The sequence below is a fragment of the Taeniopygia guttata genome, chromosome 9 (assembly GCF_048771995.1).
Source record: "Taeniopygia guttata chromosome 9, bTaeGut7.mat, whole genome shotgun sequence".
Taxonomy (NCBI): Eukaryota; Metazoa; Chordata; class Aves; order Passeriformes; family Estrildidae; genus Taeniopygia; species Taeniopygia guttata.
In genome coordinates this window covers 10,266,208-10,283,266 of record NC_133034.1, presented here as the reverse complement: position 1 = coordinate 10,283,266, position 17,059 = coordinate 10,266,208, and the positions used below count along the sequence as shown (strand labels likewise).

At 41.7% G+C, this 17,059-nt stretch overlaps 1 protein-coding gene across 1 annotated transcript in view; it reads left to right on the top strand.

Moving 5' to 3' along the window:
* IRS1 (insulin receptor substrate 1) overlaps positions 1 to 5,930 on the top strand; it is a 47,046-nt gene extending 41,116 nt beyond the window's left edge. The window contains exon 2 of the mRNA XM_030280111.4: positions 5,535 to 5,930. The gene's annotated coding sequence lies outside the window, so the exon portion shown is untranslated. The remainder of the gene's footprint in view (positions 1 to 5,534) is intronic.
* Positions 5,931 to 17,059: the final 11,129 nt, after the last annotated feature.

The window sequence follows — 17,059 nt, the reverse complement described above, 5'->3', positions numbered from 1 at the left end:
TAAAATAGAAAAGAAGAATTATTTAATCAAAAATCCAGTGTTCAGGCCATCAATTTTCCAAAATTGAAAAGATGAAATATTTAATCAGAAATTCAGTGTTTGGGTTATCAGTCTTGTTCAAACCCCTAACTGCTACTGATTTTGTGTAATAGAGCAGGATATCCGTTCAGTATCTTTTCTACATAGGAACTTTGTGATTTCCTTTTTCCAGTATGTTTTATGCCAGTCCAGAGAGCTGTCTGGTATCCTCTTTTTTTGGTGGAACCAGGCAAATCTGACCTCCAGCAGCTTCACTCTCTCCCATGCCAGGTGCTCGGGGCAGGCATTCCTTGGCTTTGTGTCTGTGGCAGCAGCCTTTCTTGCTGACCTCAGTGATGGGTTGAGTTTTCTCTTGAATGAGTTTAAATCAGGTTGACATGCTGTGAAGCTGAAATCAAACATACGAATTCTTTGCTGGGCAGAAGCTCATCCAAAGAATGTGCGTGGTTTAGTTTGTGCTTTCCCACTGTACTTACATCCCAGGAAATGGGTTCTGAAATGAAAAAACCTGGTTCTGGGTCATCATCTTATTTTTAAGGTCTCATAGTTGTCGTTTTTTCCCACCTTCTCTTTCTGGGGGAAAAGAAGAAAATTTTCTGCTGTAGTGAGGATGGCTTTGTTTTTCTTCCAGTGCTGTACACGAACTTTGTCTGAACCAATAGCAGAAAGATGGTATCATCTGTAAGTGGTCTTTAGGTTCCTTCCTCCAGCAGTGAATGACCTCTACAAAACACGAAACCGGGTGGAAACACAAACTCAGTTATTCTGCTTTATAGGAAAGGACTTGGTGAAACCGAATCTCAGTAATTTCCCATTTAAGACGTTCACGGGAAAGCTGAAATAGGCATTTTGGGGTCCAAGGAAGAAAAGCTTATCTATTAAATGTAGATTACAGCCTGTCAAGTTAAAGAGCAATGTTGTAATTACTTTGTTTGGTTCTGTTTGGAGTTGCTTTTGTTAGACCCGGGCTGCAATTAACGCACTGGAGCAGCCATTGTTCCTGCCTGCATTCCTTGGCTCTGTCGGCGGCGCTGCGAGCGGGAAGCGCTGCATCTCTTATTCGCATCTCTTTGAAAAGGAGTTACTTGAGCTGGCTTAAATTTTAGTCGATGTTTTTAATTTATCAGAAGGAGACGGTTCCTGTGCCTGTGTGCACGTTAGTAATGCCGGGGAAAATGTAAACAGGCACTGCTTGTGCTCATCCGTGAGCATTGGTTTGTGGGCAGGGGCGCGCCGCCGCTTGTTCTAATAGTGATGACCCGGGCAGATGTCACCGACACCAGCTGTAAATGAGTTTTTCAAGACTTCTTTAGGGGTTTACTTTGTATCGGACCTCTAAAGACACCCCGCTGCACCTGTCCGGGCAAAGGGTGCGACCGGCTGCAGGGACACCTCGGCTGGTGGAGTCCTGCGGGAGTCCTCCCGAGGATCTTCACAATGGCTCTCCTTTTGTTTCGAGCTTTTCTTCATGAGCCTTTTATTTTTTATGAGCTAGATTTGCTCATTATGTGGGAAGCTGCTGTTTAATCTACACAGTATAAGGTGATCTATATGACTCTAAAGTAAACAACAAATGCACTTCTAAAACCCTTTGTTTATAACTAGTAACTATGACATGGAGTCTTCAACTGTGATGAGGTGTTGATGCGATAGGTGCACTTCTGGAGAATGTGTTTGGATTAACAAAATTAGTGGCAGAGCTGCAAAATATCCTCATTTGGTACACTGAGAAAAAAAAATCTACATTTTCTTCAGTCAAACTAGCTTTTCATTGACCTGGCTCTGTCGCCTGTGGAGCTGTTTCCTAAGCAGATGCCAGCTGACGCTGGGAAGGTGTCGCAGTGTGCTGAGCAGGTCTGATGTTTGGGAGCTGTGTTTTGCCCCGCTGGGTTAATCAGTGACAAAGTAGTTGCATTTATTTGCTGACATGATGGTGGAACTTCAACAGCAACTTCATGTTATTGGACTGTTTCTAAATTAAATTACTCTTTGGAAGGGCATTTCTATTGGTGTTTTAGGGACAAGACACATCATTGGCTCTTAATAGCAAATGGAAGTTTAAATTGGCTAATGGAAAGCCTTTTGCTGGAACATTGCTGAGTTTTCACTTTTGTTTGCTTTGTTTTATTTTTTCCTCCTTGGTTACTTTTAAAGAATGGAGTTTAAGGAAGGAGTAAGAATTACACTTTAAGTGTAGTTTAACAACACATCTATGTTATGTATGAAAATTCTGTTTAACTTCAGAAAAGTATATTAAGCTGTCTAGACACTCTACTCTTAGTTCAAAATTTAAGTACTCTTCTTCTCCAGCTCCCCAATAATGGAAATAAAATGAAATATCACCTTATTTTTAGTTACTGGATTTAAGAATGGGATTTCAGCTGTAATAGAAACTTCAGCTAGCTGTGCTGTATCCATCCTGGACTAAGAGATTTGAGAAGGAAGCTTTGCCAGCTGGAACGTGCATCAGTGTTATCTGCATGTGTGTTGTAACAGATGTTGAGCAGAGACTACTTGTCAGAGGTAACTTGTAGGAACTTTTAAAGATGCTTGTTTGTTTCAGTACATTTTTCTTGCATCACTAACTTTTTCCATAAAGTCAACCACAAACTGCATTATTGGGGACTCCAGCTGAAACTTGTGGTGAATAGGAAATAGATTAAACACAGGTTTTCCCTTTTCTCTGGTTGCCAGCAGTGATGTCAGTAGTTTTAATGATCCTTACCTCAGCTCGCTGCTGTCCTCTCACTCTCTATTAAAACACTTGTCTTCTGCACTGTTTTGTGTGTTGTTAAGGAAATGCTGATGGCTGGAGGTATCCAGCAGATTACTTCATTTCCAAATAAGGTTCTTTCACCTTAAAGCACACTGTAATAGCTCACTAAGGAGAGAGGAGATTTAGATTTTTTTGTCAAAAAGTCAGGAAATACTCCTAAAGTCCAGCAAAGAATGAATGCTAAAACTGAGGATAGCGCTTTTGGCTGTGCATAAAGCACAAATAATGGATCCAAAGTTTATAGGTTGAGTGTATTTCCAGTGACCTTGGAGGAGCAGCTTTGCTCTTGGATTGTCTGTTTCCTACACATCTTTGTGCATTCAGGCAGAACAGGCACCACTGGACTGCAGGAGTAATGTGGGTTGTCATTCTCTCATTCACCAATCTTTGGGAAAGGGTGACAGACAGATTTGCATGTTGTGCTGCTGAAGATCTGGAGGTGTAAGTACAAGCTTGAAACTGCTCCATGCCCCTGTGTCCTGTCATACCTGCAGCTGACGTTTGTACGAACCGTTCAGGCTCCTGTGATTTTTCACTCTTTTTGCACATTTGCAGCACTATACACGTGTTTGGGTTTCTGTAACTGTGGGTTTCTTCAGTTTTCTTAGTGATTTCCTCTGGGAAGTGTTTTGTTTTTCCATTAGACTTCTTACTCTCTCTCTTCCTCTGCTCTTCTGACTTTGGAATCCAGGAATAAATGCCCTCCGGTAGTGGTTGAGATGACTTCTTGGCCATATTGATTGAATTGGTGAGGAATTGGATGGGATGGGCCATTTTGTTCAATACATGATGTATTTTAGTTTAGATGAGCTGAATACTGGTGAAGAGGCATGGAACTTGCCCCTGATACTGCAAATCATGTACTATTTATGCTCTTAAAATCTCTGAGCAGAATCAAATCTGGCCATGTAGAAAAGCTGTTTCTTGCTGTCCTTCCACTTGCCCTTTTGGTGCAGGGCAGGTTGGATCTTTGGTCCTTGCTGGGGACACCCAGCTGCTCCTCTGGTCCTGCTGGATGGGAGCTGGGTGTGGAACACCCACCTTGGATAGGCAGCACACGCATGATGCACACTTTGCTCCTCCATTTAAACAAGCCATTTCTCTTTTGTGGCTTGTCTTTATTAATAAAGTATGGCATTACTGGCTAATTTTAGGTCAAATGTAGTTGAAAGCTGACAGCTATGTGAAGCTGTGTACAGATAGTCGGGTAGGAACATTCCAGTAGATCGCAATGTGAGTGCAGAAGAAAGTTGAAAGTAAATAAGAGATCTGTGAGATAATTCTCCAGGGAGTTTTCACAGCATACCACACATCATTTGCAGGGATAGGCTTTCCTTTCACTTGAAGGACCACACAAAGTAAATTTTGTTTCTTGTGCAATTAAAGAATATAGGACAGGAGGTCTTTTCAGTTTTTTCACTTCAACGTGTCTATGGGAAGCCTTTGTTTGTACTGAGGAAAATGCACTGTTTACCTGTCTTTTCAGGAGCACAGTTAATATTGAACAAAGAAATATACACACTTTTATGTAAAATATGAGTCTTGCTTCAGCAGATTTTAGCAAAACTATTGAAATGTAAATGCTGGTAGTCCTCTAACCCCAGTTAAAAGACAAATTGTGTTCATTTCAGCACTGTGTGGTTTGGTTCCCAGTGGGTCTGGCTGCGTGTCAGGGGTGTGCAGAGAGGAACTGGGACTGTGGTGTGGGAGGCCCAGGGGTGTTAGGCAGCGAGGGACACCAGGGCTGTGTGTGTGGCCAGCCAGTGCCACAGGGCCTCAGGAGCAGGGGGAGGCAGCCCTGGTGCCCCAGCGTGTGACCTCAGCTCTGTGTCCCCCAGCAAGGACCGTGCTCCTCACAGGGGCTGGAGCAGCTGCCAGCAGGACACGAGGCCATCCAGCGCCGAGTGCATCCTGCTGGGCACTGCCTTGCTCCTCATCAGGGCTGGGACAGACAGCCTGCCTGGGGAGAACCAGCAGAAAGGCACAGGACATGCTGACCCAGCCTGGTGCACTGTGCTCTGGGGCAGGGAGGCTGCAGCAGATGAGGAGAACTGGGGGGACAGGGTCAGAGGCAGCTTCTGGCATTCATTCCCCTCTAAACCTGTGCTGTGCATTATCAGAGTCACAGGACCTCGTTATTCATGCAGCTCTCTCAGAGTGAAGTAGAATGTAGATAAATTTATGGGCTTTACCAGGATTTTCTACGAACAATTTTTTTTAGAACTTGTATGTCAAATAGGGATTGGTAATGCTGCACCCTGAATGCTCCATTCCTCAGCCATCCTTCCCAGGCCAGGAATGGTGGTTGCAGGTGGCCAGGAAGGCGGCTTGTAGGGTCTGACATGCAGTGAATCTCTCCTGTAGCTGGTAAAAATGCCAACAGCATGCTGGTGTTTGGAGCGTTCCTTTCTCTTGTTGCAGGAGCTTGTCAGAGTTAATCAGTATGGACACTTAAATTGTTTCTGCTTAGGTGAATCTCTTGCAAGTTTTAAATGTGTTTCTGACTGCTTTGAATTTTATTGCCAACATCTGTTTTAAATGCTTTTGGGATTCACATGCCTGAGTACAGTTCAGCTGTGTATGCCATAATTTTTCAAGGCGCTAACACTTTCAGTTTGAGTGATAACTCTTTTAAAGAGAAAAAAAGAGGGGCAGGGAAGTAATTGCAGAAAGTTTTAAAGTGCTCATGATGCTAATTTTCTTTCTGTTTCAATTTCAGAATGATGACCTACACAACCTCAACAAATTCTTCTTTTAAACTCATGGGTATCAAGACTATAAATGTTTCATGCTATCACAACTAGGACCTCACCTCCTCCTCCTCTTCCTCTGTAAATGGGTACGATGCATCCAGTTCAGTTTGTTTACTTTACACAAACCTCAGGAGTTGTTGACTGAGCTGCACATCCTGTGTTGTGCCAAGCAGAAGCACTGTGACACCTGGACAACAAGTCTCTCTTACTTCATCCTCTACCATAAGGACTTAGCTGGCCACATGAACTGATGTGCCCACCACTACATCATGGTGAGAATGGGTATTTTACTAGCACATTTACACAACTTCATTTGCTGCTGAAAACCTGTATGACAAATCATCATTGTAAATTATTACATACAAGACTTAATGTTGGTTGAAGAGTATTAAATATTTAACATAGGTTTTGATTTATACATGTACTTTTTTAATTAAAATGTAACTTTTCCTACAGCACATCTTTTTTGATGTGGAACTGAGGTATACTATATTCTGTTGTAAACAGAGTGGGGAACCTGCTTAAAACAAGGCTTCTAAGAATAGAGTAGGGTACTATTCTTGTTTTAAGATTGTAATTCAGAAAATAATATAATACGAATCATTGGTCCCTGGGCCTTGATTGTACAGTCATATTTACTGATGCTATCAGTTGTAAGATAACCCTGATGTTGAGCTGAATTCTTTCCAAAAGAAAAATAATTTTGTATTCCTTGTAAAATAATGATCTGTATTAACTGCAATGAAGACAAACATTACTGTACATGGGTATTTACAAGTGTCAACTTGAATTCATCAATTGCACAGTAACTGACAAAAAATCAGAAAAAAGAAATCAAAGTCTTCCATTGTATATATTGTAAAGAAGAAAAACAAACCAACAAACAACAGGAAACCACAAAGCAAAATGGAAACAAAAAAGGGTGAACTTTTTAAATTGACTCTTTCCCTGGAATGAAAATGTGGGTGTTTGTAAATTCTGCAAATCTCTTTCTATATGTAATAAACTAGATACTGTTTTATCTGCTGTAGTGGGTTTTGGGTCATTTTTACTTTCTTGGTAAGCTGTCTCAAGTATCTGAAATTGTCCCACCGGGTTTCTGTGACGTTTCCATTGTTTTCATTGAGAATGGCTGTGGGCCACTGTAGCTTAAGAATGAAGAGAAGTGTAATTAGGTGGACTAGGCAGTATGCTTCTTCACATTATTTCACCTTGTTTCAGTTTTCTGGAGACCTTTCAGGATACAGCTCTCCTTCCACTGAATTCGGGGGAAGGGTTCACAGCATGTAAAATCATTTGGAAGCCATAGCAAGATTTCAGCATAAAATTTAAAAAGCACGACTCATGATTGTCTGGAAATCAGTGCAAGAGGTACGACAAGGAAGAACTGTTCTGTGACTCTCCTCTGCTTTACACTGATTCTATGCAGATGAAAATTCTTTTCTGCATAGCATTTGCAGAGTCTTAATTCTTTTGGAGACTGGAAAAATACTGAGATCATGGATTTTCAAATAACATGTTGTTGAAGTGATAATTGAATGTGTTTCCATGAAGCAACTCCACGGGCTGGTGCGCATTCAAAAGATTCTTGTTATCAGGAAAAGGCAGGCAGGTACAGCAGCAGCTCTCCCTGCAGGAAGGCTGTCAGCCCTCAAAGTAGGGGTTTCTTCCCCTTGAGATGTTTATGATGTCTGGGATTAGGCTGTGGTTAGTGCAGTGTCCACTTCTGACTGCAGTATAGATGAAGGGGCCATTGCACAGCTGCTCTTCACCTCTCCTTTTGCTGGAGGCTTACCAGTCCCTTAGCTCTGCTGGTATTACTGCACATATAAAACTGCTTTGACCCTGTCAAGTCAGAATATTCACTTAAGAAAGGACTTGCAGTTAAAGAACAATGCTTAAATCATTCCAGATTCACTGGGAACAACTGCAGCAGTGGTGATGCTGGCAGAGTGAGGGTGCTGCTGCGTGGGGAGGCTGCAGCCTGAGAGGGACCTGTGCCTACCCAAGTGCTGCCTTGGGAGATCTTGGCTTTTGCTGCTCCTCCCAAAGGTTCTGATACCAAGCAGTAGCAGACAAGAGGCTCTGCTGCTTTCTTATGTAGAAAGGGGCAAGTGGATCTGGAGTAGCTCACCTGTTAGTCTTGATAAGCAGTGATGTGGAGTTTTCCAAAGAACCATTAATACCTAAGAAGACAGCACTTGCTTTAAAAAGAAAGCCATGTGCATCAGACAAGTATTTAAATTTCCAAGTTACCCATTTTAATTTTATCTTAATTCTTCTTTTTTGTTCTTTTTTTTTTTTAATGGGGCTTATTTGCAATGAAACTTGCATATATTCTGAAGTAAAAGCATAAGAACAGCTCACCCTCAACTCCTTTGCCCACTCTTCTCCATCTTAGTGAATTAAACTAAATGTTCACTGTGTTGATTTGGTTGCTAAAGATTAGCCTGTGTTGATGTTTAAGTGCCTTGCATAGAAAAGTTTTTAATGTCCATTGTGCTTTGCATTTTTACAGGTAATTGCAGAATCTTGCAATTACTAAAATCACAATTTGGAGGTACTGGAAGCTGCTGTTAAGGTTTAAAAGGCACCAGTGAGTTCATTTAATTGTTGGTAGAAGTATTTCACAGTTTTACCTCTGTGAGAAAATTTTGTTCATAAAACAAAATGAATTCTACAAAAGTTAGGAATTGACAGTGGTCATTAGGGATTGCAGGGGGGATAGTGCTGATCTGGTGGGCTTCCATTCATCTTAATGATAGCACATGGGCAGAGGAGGAGCTTGTTAAAGATGTTCATGTGCATAGGACTTAAGTTAATCATTATTTTTTTCTAAGTAAAATTAAAGATGACTGTTCAGCAAATGTTTTGAAAAGACTTTTGCAACAAAGTGCATTAATAACTCAACCTAAAACTCTTGATTATTGCATAGATTTTTATTCTTATGAATTACAAACTTTAATAAATAGGTGATTATGAACAAAGCCCTTTTAAATTAAAGTATAAATGCCTCCAAAATACAGTGCTATACTGTCTTATCCTTTTATGAATTCTTTTGCACTGTCTGCCACAGAACAGATTGTCATTTCTCTTAAGTTTTAAAATGAGCACATGGGATCAGTCTTAGATCAGTTGGTAAAACTCAGATGGTTGGGAGTTTATTTTGCTTTTAATTTTTTCAAATGGAAGTTTCTGGTTATTATTTGAGTTTCTTTCTGGCTCCATTACTAGCTTCAGTGTTCAAAAACTCTGTACTGAATGCATTTTAATAGTGCTATTGGTTGAAAATGAGAGAGGTTGGAAAAACCATTTGAAATAGTCTCCAGGAGCACAACAAGCATTTACACACTTGGGTTTTGGCAAAGATTGCTGTGTTCAAGTTCAGTTTGATTCTGAGTTGATGTGTATGTTGTGGAGCTCTAAATAAATTTTTGTCCTTCTAGTATTTGATACTAACCTCTTTACTTAGTATTTTAAATATCATGTCTTCCATAGTGGTGTTTTTTTTCAGTAGAAGTACAAATTCAGAAAGCAAAAAGAGAACTCAGGCCATATTTATACATGTGTTCTGGTGCTGTAGCTTTACTTTGTGCACATTTAAGAACCAAGCACTGTGTCCATCTTGCTCCCAGCTGCCTTTCAGTGGAGCTGTTTGGTGCCCTGTGTTTCTCTGCAGGGCTGGGTGATGAGCAGGGTGTGCTGCGGGGGTCCCCAGCCGTGCTGCTCGGAGCTGTGACCGCACAGGGAGCAGCCTCACGGGGCTCCTGCAAGGCTGAGCTGACCCCAGGGCTTGGGAGCAGCTGGGCTGCAGCATTCAAATGCCCACTGAATCCATCTGGGGACATGCTGCAGCTCCTGTTCTGCAGCTTCATTCAGACTAGTTCCGTTTAAAGAAACAATACTGAAAATAAAGAAGTGTCTAGGTTTGAAAAGACAGGAGTCTCTGAAGGAAGGCAAAAGCCTCCTGTGAAATGGAAAAGGTAAACCCCCTCCATCCGAATTACCAGAATTACCACAATTTTAAAAAAGGCTCTCAGGCAAAGATATGGGAACGGAATAACAGTTCTTTACTAGGAAAAAACTAAATAAAAATAGTAATAACAAAACAAATGTAATTAGTACAAACAAAACTAGTGATGGAGTCAGAAACCTGACACCCTGAGGAGTCAGGATGTTGGTAATAGTCCAGTTAAAATGATGGCTGCTCCTCCTGGAGTGGCAGATGAAATGCTGCTGAAGTGGTGATCTCTAGAAGGGTGGAGTTTTCTCTGAAGGTCTGGTAGTAGTTGGGCCTGGTTTTCCTCTGGGAATTCAGCAGAGAAGATGCTGCTCCTCTGGGAATCCAGCGAAGTGGCTGCCAGTGTCTCAAAAAGTGCTGATTTTATGCAGGTAAGAATGCTTAGCTCCTCCCCTCTGGGTGGAGCATTTCACAATGGGATGATGTAACTTTACCGGTCATGCAGTGAGTTATTCAATGGTCCTTTAACAGAAGATATCTCCCCGGAGGGAGACATTGTTCTTGGAAGAGATAAGAAAACTGCCCAACCTCCAACAGATGGCAATAGAATACATGCTTATCTTACAAGCCAGGACAAGAAGTTATGGCAAATTTTTGCCCATCTCCTGTGTGGCCTCCAAACCATCTTTGGGTGCAGATGATTTGGGGGTTTTTTTGGCGGTTGGTTTTTTGTTTGTCCGATTTTTTCAACCTGCAAACTTAGAGACTAGTTCAGTCTCTTAGACTCTACTTCTGTCTATAGAAACTGAAGTGCTGGTTAATTTGAGGAAAATGACCTGACTGGAGGACTCACCCACAGTGTTTGCAGAGGATAGAGCATTGCAAGGAAAAACCGTTAGAGCAACAATGCTGCTACAGAATTGATAAAAAATTAAAACAACCAGATAATGTCTTTGATACTTTTACCAGTAATTTTTGAAGAGGAAAAGTTGTGACTTAGCTCTGTTCCTGTCTGTCCATCCAAAGGCTTGTGGATGACATTGTATATGGCTCTCACTATCTGTGCCTTTCTTTTTAACTTTTATTTTTTTAACATCAAAATCAGTCTGGCACCATTTGGCTGTTGGATGTCATGGCTGAACCCTCCTGCAATGTCAGCAGGGACAAAGTCCCTCCTGCTGCACATGGCTCTGCTCATGGGGCTTTGCCCAGGGTCCCTCTCTCAGACTGGGAAGTTAGAAATATTTCTCCTCTTGTTTGCTTGGGTTTTTTTTTATTGTAATAACCTTAGTTAGATTGAATAAAATGTCTGTTTTGTTGTGAAATATTTGCTGTCAATAAATTACAATAAAGCTGAAATGTCAGAAGCTTTCTCCTCAGGTTATTGTGGATGTGGCTACTGGCCTGCTCAGTTTCATCATTGCAGTGGCAGTGCTTTGTTTTTCCACCTATTTGAAGATGGACTGAGAGAAGAAATCATAATTTTAACTATCTGTCAATTTACTGTTTCACCTTCAGCTTGTGAATTTAAAACAGCATTTTTCTTTAGCCTGTTTAGAAATTTGATTAAGGCAGATTTAGGAAAATTTATTTCAGGCTTTTGGTTTTTATCAGGCAGGAGTTTGAGAGCAAAACAAACCCCATATTTCTGGCACATCCTAATTTCTGCAGTCAGCTGAGCTGTGTGCAAAGCAAACTTGTCACTGTTTCTTCCTCAGGCTGTATCTTTTGAAGTCAAGGCCAGGTTGGCTTTTGTTTTTAAAAAGTTGATGGAAATAAGGTGAGTTCCAGTTCCTGTGGTGGTGGTCTCAGTCCAAAACATGCATTTGAGCCCATGCAGGGCTAAAATGTCATTAATGACTAACTTAAGAGCACAACTGTTCCTAACACGACAGTGGTGTCTGGAGGCGCCCGGGTGGTTCCAGCGGGTTTGGTTAGGCTCCTCACAGCCCGCAGCCCCCCTGGGTGCTTGGCCTGCTCCTCCTCAGGGCTCGCTGCCCTTTTCCCACAGGGTTCGGCTGTCCCAGCCTCCGGCAGGGCTGGGGCTGCTCCTGACAGCCTGCCCTGGTCAGTGGCACATTTTACATTCATTTCAGCCTCTTCCCAGCGCGCCTGCCGCTGTGGGAGTGCCCGGCTCCTTCAGCCACACGGGAGCAGGGAAAGGTGAGCTGAAATTCCTTCTCCTAAACCTGCCGGGAGGCATTTGCCTGGATTTCTTCCCTGTTAGGCTGCGTGAAGTGGCCTGGGAATCTGTTGGCTCACACTCCCAGTCGTGTGGGTAATCCTGAGGGTTGTCATCTGAGGTGACAGATAAGAAGGGCCTGAACGTCACACATGGATATGAAAGATCAGGAGACTTCTGCCTGCTGTGTTATTTTTAAAATCAGAGTTAACAATGAGACACGAGTGAGCTGTTTTGTCTCTTCCAAAGCATTACATGAATGTGAATAAATAATTTGGTATTACTGCATTGGTTTTGTGTATTCAAAGCAAAACTGATTTTTAGCTTGTTCATCGAGGTGTTAGGAGGATAAGTAATGAGTAAGAAGTACGTAACTCCTGCAGGGTTGGGTAACAAAGCAATGCTGCTAAGGAAGCTATGTAAGCTGTGTCCTTGCAGAGCAGTAGTACTGTCCGGCCCTTTTTCTCCCTCCAGATTTCAGTGTCCAGTTCTGTTTAATGCCATCTCACTCAAAAAATTCAGTTGCTGGAAAGTTTCCTTCTGTGTTTAGTCCTTTCCACTGCTGAGTTTAATTCTAACTGTTGCACAGCCAAGGTGTTCTCACCAGCAGATGAGCAGTTCAAGCCTGGTCTGCACTTCTCAACCCCCTTCTTTGTAATCTGTTAGTGGAAGTCACACTTTTCCCTCAGTCACTCAGGAGGCTGCTGCTATTCAGGAAGACCAGTTCAATGCCCGCTAAAGGTTCATCAAAGTGCTCTCTACTAAACAAAGTCTGTAAACTAAACACAGGAGCTTAAAGCAAGTGTATCCTTAAATTAAGAATGGCCCTACAGACACAGAAGTGCTTTGGGGAGCCTGTATTTGTTATTCTGCAAGTCTCATTGTGAGAGCTGGAGCGCTATGAAACGCAGATCTTCAAAGCTTCCTTGAAGATATGATGCCTGTGATTCTCCCTGTCAAAACAGAAGTCTCTTTTAAGGTCACAGTCAGCAAGTTTTCTTCCTCCTAATACCTCTTGCCTTGTATGCTTCAAGGAAGGAACTTCTTATTGTTGAGCTCCTCACCTCTTCACCTTACCAGTGAGCTCCTGGTGCCTTTCTGAACTTTTCCTTTGCTTTCCTCTTTTCTGTGAAGCACTTTTAGCACATGAATGTTCTCTGACTGCCATATGCTGACTCTGGGGACTGTGCTGCCTTAGTGAAACAACAAGCCAGCAGAACTTTCTGGAGAAATCCTGTGAGCAGCACTGGCTTGGACTTAAATGACCCAAGAACAGGGGAAAGTGTGAAATCCTTAACTTTAAATTGCCATAGTAGGCAGTGAGTCCTGAAACCACAGGCTCTTCAGTTTTACTGTGAGTAAATGGGTTTATAGAATAAATATGGGGGGGGGGGGGGGGGGAGGGCGGTAAAGGAGGGGAAATAAGATTATTTTTCCACATAGGAGAATTATTTTGATTTTGAAAGATTTGGTCTTCTCTGATATCTTCAGCTGGAAATGAAGGCCTGATGGAATACTGGGAGGGTTTTACCTGCTTGAGTAATTTTGTTCCTGACTAGATATGTGGAATAATTTCACTTAAAATAAAAAGTGAACTCATTGTTGGTTGGGCTTTTTTAAAACATCATTAAATAAACACAATTTAGAACATGGTTACACAGCTCATAACATTACTCAAAAGGCAAAACTTGCCAGTATGAGATAGCATCCTATTAAACTTATCCTGGCTTTAGAATAAGAGAAATAAGAGAAACAAGAAACCAGAAGACCTGTGGCTCAGAGAACATGTGACTTTGTTTTTGATGGGATCCCAAATGAACTTGGTGTGCAGATTGGAGTTTCTTTCCCGCAGTATGTGTTCCACAACGTGCTGTCTGGCAGTGCAGTGGAAGTGTTTCCTAATGAAACTTCCATCACTGTAAAATAATCACATATACTTGCTAAGCAAATAATGTCTTAACTGTGATGTGGGTTTGTCAGTCCATTTGCTTAACAGCCTAGTTATTTAAGCAGGATGTTGGGCATATATAACAGTAATATAAATTGATGCTGAATATGTGAGATTTTTTGAGAAGAGTTGTGCTCAAACCTGTAAGAATTTAATGACTTTTTGGGGTTTTTTTTTCTTTGTTTTGTTGAGGTTCTTTTGCTGCTTATAAGGTTTGTGTGTGTGCAGAGTAGAAGTGACTTTCAGTAGCCTGTCAGTGAAAAATCAATGACTGATTTTGTCTTAACAGACATTTGGATAGGTGCTCTCTGATAAATTTATGTTTGATCTTTGTGTAGACATTGCAAGTGTCACTTTCCAGCAAGCAGCAGCTCTTCTAGCTCCAGTGATCACCAAATGTTATTTTGGGAAGTTACAGGAAGTACGTGCTTAGTCTGAAAATAGTTAAGTCCAATTCTTAAAAAGAGGAGTTAAGCCATCTATGACTTACAATTGACATAGATAACTGTCATTATATTATAATTATTCCCTAAAAATATTTCAAGTGCTATAATTAGAAGAAAGCAAGAAGTGAAAATCAGAGGAAACAAATTACAAGTCCTATGTGCTTAAATTCTCCCTTTGTAATCTTTGCATATTTTGTTGTTTTCAGTATTTCCACATATTTATTCAAAGCAAACTTTACCCAGCAAACAAGTCAGATTGCTTATTCCTAACATTTGCATTCCATGGTTTCTTCTCTCTTGTTCTTGAAGGTTGACAAAGATAAATTTAGATTGACTTTGCTTGGTTGAATAGCCTTGGTGTTTTATCCTAATTCCACCTGTAGTGCAGCTGTTTGGTGTCATTGCATTACTGTGGTCTCTCTAGGTGTAATACTGAATGTATTTTCATTTATTATGAGGGAAAATAATTCAAAAACAAACTTGTGAGAACTCCTAAGGTAGTGCCTGCAGAAACAGGTTTTACCTCCTGTGCTCCTTCACAGGAAATGAAAGGTCAGGAGAGTTAAACAGGAGTGCTGATTTTGCTGAGGAAAATGCAATGCCTCTGTATGATCATGATTTTAAATTACTTCTCCACCTTTGCCACTGCCAGACTTAGTTGGGGTAATGTACGGCAAAGTGAACTGAAATACACAAACACAATAAGGTACCCTGACTTCCTAAAACAAGGAAAAAACCCATTAATTTCTGAGAGATGGCTGAATTAACAAGATAATTCTTTACCATATGAAGTAGTCAATAAGATATTAGTGTATTGTTTTGTGCAGTATTTTGTTTTACTGGTGAGACTTAAAATAAGGCTGCTTAAAGGAAGTTCACTATCATAAGGATTCTTTGGGGGTGAGGGGAAAAATTTTGTTATTCCCTGCCAGGTTTTTGTCTGAAAATGGTGTTGGTATGAGAGTGTGCTGTGCACAGGCTTCCCTAAACCATTGTCCTGAGGCACACAGCAAATAAACACATTGGAGGTTGTAATTATTGTTTGGTTGATGCCCTGTTTTAGATCCAGTTTAGAGAGCAGAGAGTAGATGTCAACCTTCCTCCCACCAGCAGAATTTGAAGGAGGTGAAAGCTGGGTGCCAAGCTCAAGCTCGGACACATGTTTATGGAGGGATGCAGCAGGGTAAAAACATACAACAAGGATTGGGAAAAGCCTAACAAAGTCCACAACTGTAATCTTTGCCCAGGGAAATGGTATGATCCAAGTAGAGCTTGGATGCTGAATTTGACTTTGCTCACATGGTTCTGGCCTTAGGTGGTGTCTGCTAAGCAGAAGTGACCTCAGAGGAGGGCTCAGCCAGGGGTCAGCGCTGTCCTGCCCTGCCCATGGCTCTGCCCCTGCAGCAGGAGTGTTTGCAAGGGCGATCCACAGCTCCGCCTGGCCCAGGCAGTGGCTGCACCCGGCCCAGCTTGGTGGAAATCTCAGTGCTGATGGTCACTCATCCCTGACACACCGAGTTCAGAGCCACTGTTCAGGTGCATGGTGGTTACGGACTGAACAAAACAAGGGGGAATTAGGCTGGTCACAGAGCAGTCAGAACATGTAATGATAAAGTAATTTCCTGCAGTCCACACAGTCAAAATGGTCCTCCTGCACTTTTATAATTTATTAATATGTTCTTAGGAAGAAACACAGGACTTGTGTACTGGAGGCAATTGTTTAATGCTCTATCTTGCTCTTGTTTCACTGCATAACAAAGTCCCCATCACAGATGGTAGTCAGGCCAGAGACAAAGTTTATAATGAACTGATGCTAATTTGGTTTCTTTCCTAACACATACCTAGGTTAGATTTTTGTAAACATTTCTTTGTTGGTACCTTCTTTTGTACAAAGGATCCCCACCTGCATGGAAAGTCTGCCGCTGCTACAAGAATGACTTGACCTAGATTTTAAAACAAAAACTGAACCCAGGAGGTTTTCAGCTGTAGACTTACATTTTCACTGAAACTGAACTTTCCCAAAAGTACATTGGCCTTGATCAAGGTCTGGAACGGGTGGGCTGAGAAGGGAATTCTTGCAACTAACCCTGACTTTCTGATCCAGCCAGCATGATTATAGTTTAGCTACCGGCCAGTAGCACTGCTCTGGATAGCATCAAAGCATTCTTGTGAAGCGTTTTGAACTACTCCCAATGACCACTTTTGTGGCTGCTGTGCAGCAGCTTCTGAGCACACCCTGAGCCGCTCCGTGCCCAGGGAGCTGCAGCTCCTGCACACAGAGCCCAGCTCAGGGCGGTGGGGATGGCTCATCCACCAAAGGCTCCCTTGGAAAGGCTCAGGCATTGTGGCATCCATTGCATAACTGCACTTCAAACGCTGTCTGGAGTCCGTGGCAGCTTTCCAAGCAGGATCTATCAGATCGGATAATGCATCCGCAATGGGCTCTATCAAAAGCTTTAGCAAATCAATGCCTACAGAAATGTAATTTGTCTTTAATCAATTTCATTTTTAAGAGTAAAAGAGGAAATAATAGATAAAAGCTTTAGGAATACAGAAAGGAAAAATTTAATTTGTAGGAAGCTAATTAATTTGTTTTTAAGATGTGTTTTTCCAGTCGTTTGCTGGAATGCAGCTTGTTGAAGGAAATTGATGTGCTGGAAGGAAAAGACTGTCCATAGCAGTGTGTTTGTCTGTGCAGAGAGTAGTGCAAATTATTTGTGCTTGTTTCTTCTTTCTTGAAGGACCTAAAATATGCTATTTTATAGGTGTGTTCTGATTCAAGAGAAAAAGAAAGAAAAAGGGAATTAGGTGAAACTGGAGAAGATAAGGAAAGAGGAAGTGGGGAAAGCATCAGAGTGACTGTCTGAGAAGGTCTGTGTGTATGAAGGTATTTGTGTAAAACCAGCAAATGCTCCAACAGCACCGACTGCAGCTTAACAAAAGTCACTAGTTGC